The sequence below is a fragment of the Capra hircus genome, chromosome 26, assembly GCF_001704415.2.
Source record: "Capra hircus breed San Clemente chromosome 26, ASM170441v1, whole genome shotgun sequence".
NCBI classification, from domain to species: Eukaryota; Metazoa; Chordata; class Mammalia; order Artiodactyla; family Bovidae; genus Capra; species Capra hircus.
Genome location: NC_030833.1, coordinates 20,691,948 through 20,697,947, shown reverse-complemented (window position 1 = coordinate 20,697,947; position 6,000 = coordinate 20,691,948).

Below are 6,000 nucleotides of genomic sequence, written 5' to 3'. Positions count from 1 at the left end.
CGAGCCCCCTGTCTCATGCGTGTCTCGAACCTGGACTGGCGATCTATTTCACATATGATAACATACATGTTTCAATGCCATTCTCCTAAATCATCCCACCCTCGCCCTCTCCCACAGAGTCCAAAAGACTGTTCTATACATCTGTGTCTCTTTTGCTGTCTCACATATAGGGTTATCGTTACCATCTTTCTAAATTCCATATATATACATTAGTATACTATATTGGTGTTTTTCTTTCTGGCTTACTTCACTCTGTATAAATGGCTTCATTTTCATCCACCTCATTAGAACTGATTCAAATGTATTCTTTTTAATGGCTGAGTAATATTCCATTGTGCATATGTACCACAGCTTTCTTATCCATTCATTTGCTGATGGACATCTAGGTTGCTTCCATTATTATAAAGAGCACTATTATAAAGAGTGCTGCGATGAACATTGGGGTACACGTGTCTCTTTCAATTCGGTTTTCCTCTGTGTGTATGCCCAGCAGTGGGATTGCTGGGTCAAATGGTAGTTCTATTTCCAGTTTTTAAAGGAATCTCCACACTGTTCTCCATAGTGGCTGTACTAGTTTGCATTCCCACCAACAGTATAAGAGGGTTCCCTTTTCTCCACACCCTCTCCAGCATTATTGCTTGTAGACTTTTAGATAGCAGCCATTCTGACTGGTGTGAAATGGTATCTCATTGTGGTTTTGATTTGTATTTCTCTGATGATGAGTGATGTTGAGCATCTTTTCATGTGTTTGTTAGCCATCTGTATGTCTTCTTTGGAGAAATGTCTGTTTAGTTCTTTGGCCCATTTTTTGATTGGGTTTATTTTTCTGGAATTGAGCAGCAGGAGTTGCTTGTATATTTTTGAGATTATTTCTTTGTCACCAACTCCTTAAACTTAGGATAAATCTCATTCTGTTACTTGCTTTTGTATATACACATGGAGGAAAAGTGATCCCCTGTTGAAAAGTATCTAATACTGTGTTAGAGGTTACTTTGATCTTGCAAAAGCAGAGAAGGAAGACAATGCAGGTGTTGGGCACAGCACTGTTGACTCACTGCAGCAGTGATGAAAGGTAACCAGTGTTCTTGGAGGAGAATCAGGTCAAGGTTGGGTGTTGGCTACTCTGCTATTACGTGGGCATGCCCACAACCCTCAGTCTCCCTAGGTGATCTCATGGGCCCATGCTTGGATGTTATCTTGGCCTGTGGGGAAATAAGATGCAGCTGTTTGGCTGGCTAGTGTCCTCTGATCCCAGAATGTTGGGGTAGACCCTACTGCGAGTCATTTATGCAATAGTGTTTACCAAGCTTCTGCTTGTGCCAGGTATGGTCGTTGGGAAGAGAGCAATAAAAGAGACCTGTTCTCATGGAGCTTATATTCCAGGGGAGTGACAGGCAATAAAGCACAAAATAAACAAGATAACTTCAGATATCGACAAAGGTAGGATAAAGGGACAGAGAGTGACTGTACTTCCTTTAGGTTCCTGGGTCTGAAGTGGGCCTCTTTGGGAAGCGGACAGTAGCGCAGGAAGCTGAGGTTGAGAAGGGGCTGGTCATATGAGGACCTGAAGCAATGATGTCCTGTAGAACTTGCTGCATGCTGAAGATGTTACATATGCTATCCAGTATGTGTGGCCTTGAGTCTCATGGCTACTGTGGCTGGTACAGCCAAGGAACTGAGTTTTAAGTTGTATTTAATATTAATAACTTAACTGCATGTGTTAATACCTACTCTCTTGGACAGTGCAAGATCTAGAGAAAGGCCTTGCAAGGAGAGGCCTTGCAAAGGTCCTGAGGACATGGGGCCCCTGAAAACCCAGCATAGGATCTGGTCTGGAAGCTGGGCCCAGTCTTCAAAGAGCAAATTTGGAAAACTTACAATTGCTTCCTGCCTCTGTTTTGTGAGCCCCTGGAGAACCTACAGAGGAACAGTGAACCAGATGAGAACGAAAAGCCTCTGCCCAACAAAGAACCTGCTTCCTTTTCTAGGAAGGGCTCATTCCCACATCGTCTGACTCACAACTCTTGACTGGTTTCCTCTGCTCACAGGCAGGGCTGGCCTTTGTCTTGCAGGATGTAGCCGTTACATAGATCTTGCTTGTTCATTCTGGGAACGAATCCTGTGTTTGTTCTTTCCTTGAACCTTTTTGTAATGAGAGGCTGGAACCTCTACAAATTTTCTTTTAAGGGGGTCTCTAAAGAGCCTCTTTAGAGAGGTGATGAGGTGAAAGAGGAGCGTGAAAAAGCTGACTTAAAACTCAACATTCAAAATACTAAGATCATACATCCGGTCCCATCACTTTATGGCAAACAGCAAGGGAAAAAGTGAAAATAGTGACAGATTTTTGTTTTCTTGGGTTCTAAAATCACTGTAGACAGTGACTACAGCCATAAAATTAAGACACTTGCTCCTTGGAAGGAAAGCTATGACAAACCTAGACAGCATATTAAAAAACAGAGACATTTTGCCAACAAAGGTCCGAATAGTCAAAGCTGTGTCTTTTCCAGTAGTCATGTATGGATGTGAGAGTTGTACCATAAAGAAGGCTGAGTACTGAAGAATGGATGCTTTAGAATTGTGGTGTTGGAGAAGACTCTTGAGAGTCCCTTGGACTGCAAGGAGATCAAACCAATCAATCCTAAAGGATATCAACCCTGAATATTGATTAGAAACACTGATGCTGAAGTCAGAGCTCCAATACTTTGGCCATCTGATTTGAAGAGCCAACTCATTTAAAAAGACCCTGATGCTGGGAAAGGTTGAGAGCAGAAGGAGAAGGGGGCCACAGAGGATGAGATGGTTGGATGGCATCACTGACTCAATGGACATGAATTTGAGCAAACTCCGGGAGATAGAGAAGGACAGGGAAGGATGTTGTTCTGCAGTCCATGGGGTCGCAGTTTCAGACATGGCTTAGAGACTGAACAACGACAATTCTGCGTTCTTACTTCCCTCCAGTTATCTCAGGGGCCAAGGCTCCAACTTTTCTGGCTTAGCTATTCCCTCCAACCCCCTGTCCCAAGCTAGGATGACATAATCAGTCCTGGTTATAAAGAGAAACTGGTCTTTGGAAATAGTTTCACCATGAATTGCCACTTCTGTTGAAAAGGTTACAAAGGAAAATAGGAAAGGAAAGGAGTGGGAGAAAAAGACCAGGAATGTTTGCAGTGGTTTTCTCACATGCCCTGGTGTGCTGGGATCTCTTAGGCTGTGGAAACCTCTGTACCTCTTGGCCAAGAATTGGGCTATTCCAAGCAGCTTCTGGCTTATCCCGGCAGAGTGGGGGAGGGAGTGGAAGCCACAGGGACCAGCCCTGCCTCTCCAGTGCATGTGGGGATTCAGCTCCAGCAAGATTCTCAGCTAAACACAGAGATGAAGTAGCCTGTCCATGGTCAGTGTGCTGCAGATTAGAGGAGGCCCAGCTGTAGTCTCTAGTCCAGGCCTGGCGCAGATTAGTCGCTGTGCTTGCACACCCCATGGAAGGTGCAGTTACTTAGTCCCTCTCTGAAGGGTGCGAGAGACTGAGTCTGTGGGCCCAAGCCTGCTTCTGGGGGTTGAGCTGTGACTCTGTTGTTCCCCTTCAGCCTTGCCTAGCCATCTGCAGTTAACTGAGAGTTCCTCCTCCCCACCCCCAGACCTGCATGGGAAAGGGAAAGAGGCTGCTGCGGACTTCGGCTTTGTTGTTGTTGTTAATTGGAGGATAATTGCTTTACAGTGTTCTCTGTGTCTGCGTTTCTATTCCTGCCCTGCAGATAGGTTCATCAGTTCTGTTTTTCTTGCTTGATTCCATGTATTTGGATTCATGTATGATATTCGTTTTTCTCTTCCTGACTTACTTCACTGTGGCATGACAGACTCTAGATTCTTCTACTTCTCTGCTAATGACCCAATTTCATTCCTTTTTATGGCTGAGTAATATTCCATTATATATACATAAAACATTGTGTACGTGTACCACACGAGAAGCGGTCTCATGCCGATGACCTTGATCTCTCTGGTCAGAAGTCTGAGGTCCTAAAATGGGCCTTTGTTGACCCCTAAACAGTGTGCTGGCTCCTCCACCTACTTTGTACAAGTGCCTTCCTGGCGTATAAGTGTGAAGACACACCTGAATCTTGCACTTGGGCCTCCACAAGAGAACATGGATGCCTGTCTCCTCCAGGTGCCTTGCCCTTATATTCTGGCATAATGGTTCTCCAGAGGAGAAGTGCCTGCTATGGCAAGGAGCCTTGATGGACGATTTAATATAAGGGAGTTCATTGAAAAGTCCTTATATGCTAGATGGTGCAGTATGCTTGTCCAGCTGAATTCATTTGTCCCTGAAAAAATTAAGTTTTTTTCCCCTGAAAAATAAATGTGCTTATAAAAGAAAAATTGGAGCATTTACCCAAGGAGAAAGGAGAAAGCAATGACCTAAGAATCCACCATCTAAACTCAGCTGCCTTGTTAATATTTTGGTGTGGTCTCTGATAGTATTTTTTCTTTCCACCTAAGGGTGGCCTGGCGTGCTGCAATTAATTCATGGGGTCGCAAAGAGTCGGGCACGACTGAGCGACTGGACTGAACTGAACTGAAGGGTTGTTTTGCCTTTTACATGTCTATGACCAAAACGTATATACAGTTCTGTGCACTTTTTTTTTTAATGAAAAAACTTTTAATTGAATTTTAGTTTATTTACAATGTTGTGTTTCTGTTATACAGCAAAGGGATTCAGTTATATATATATACATACTTTTATATGTCTTTCCGTTATAGCTTATTACAAGATATTGAATATAGTTCCCTGTGCTGTACAGTAGGAGCTTGTTTATTTTTTCGTAAAGCAGTGTATATCTGCTAATTCCAAACTCCTCATTTATCCTTCCCACCCCTTTCTCCTTTGGTTACCCTAAATTTGTTTTCTATATCTGTGACTCTGTTTTATAAATAAGTTCATTTGTATCATTTTTTTTTTAGATTCCACTAATTGGTATCATATTTTTTGTCTTTGTTTGACTTACTTCACTCAGTATGATAATCTCTGGGTTCATCCATGTTGCCACAAATGGCAGTATCTCATTCTTTTTATGGCTGAGTAGTATTCCATTCCGCACACACTCCCCCCTCCCCCATCTTTTTCATCCATTCATCTGTCAATGGATATATAGGTTGCTTCCATGTCTTGGCTACTGTAAATAGTGCTTCTGTGAAAATTGGAGTGCCTGTATCTTTTCAAATTAGAGTTTTTGTCTTTTGTGGGTATATGCCCAGGAGCGAGATTGCTGGATCATATGATAATTCTATTTTTAGTTTTTTACAGAACCTGGTTTTTAAATTAACATTCAACAGTAAGTAGATTATAGACTGCACTTTGCATGGCCACATGTTATGCCCTTAAGTTCCTGTGTGCTTAGCACTTGGATGTTTTGAGCTCTGAGGACTCTGCAGGGGCTGGCGGCCACACGCTGAGTCAGTGATGAAACTGGGGCCGTGAACCAATGCTCCCACCTCCCTATTCCTAATCTTCCGCTGCCTTCACCATTCACCCTTGGGCTGTATATGCCTGCCGAGTGTGTCATACTGTGAATAGCCCCCTCCCCCACCTCCACTGAGGGTAACTACACCGCCTGCTTTGGGATGTCGCTCCTGGAGCAGAGGCCAAATGATCCCCTTCCATCGTGTTACCTCAAGGAGCTCATAGTCTCAGAATAAACAGCAGCATTTCATCTGGGACAGAATTGCCTCCTGCTTCTTCCAGCCCAGAGCCCCTGAGCCCTTCCCATCCACTCGTCAGTGCTGGCTTGGTGGCAGGAGAAAGGCAGAGCCTTAGATCTGTGTGTGGTGGAGCACTCTGTAGTAACCCTTATCCTAAGCAAGTCCCGAGTGTAATAAGATGAGACAAGAGACAGAGGAAGGGCAAAATGTGGCGTCACCTCGCGCCTTGAGGAGGACTAGTTGATCGTGGGAGGGGCCCAGGCCTGAGCAGAAATGTGGCTGCAGCCAGGCTGGCCGGATCCTGTG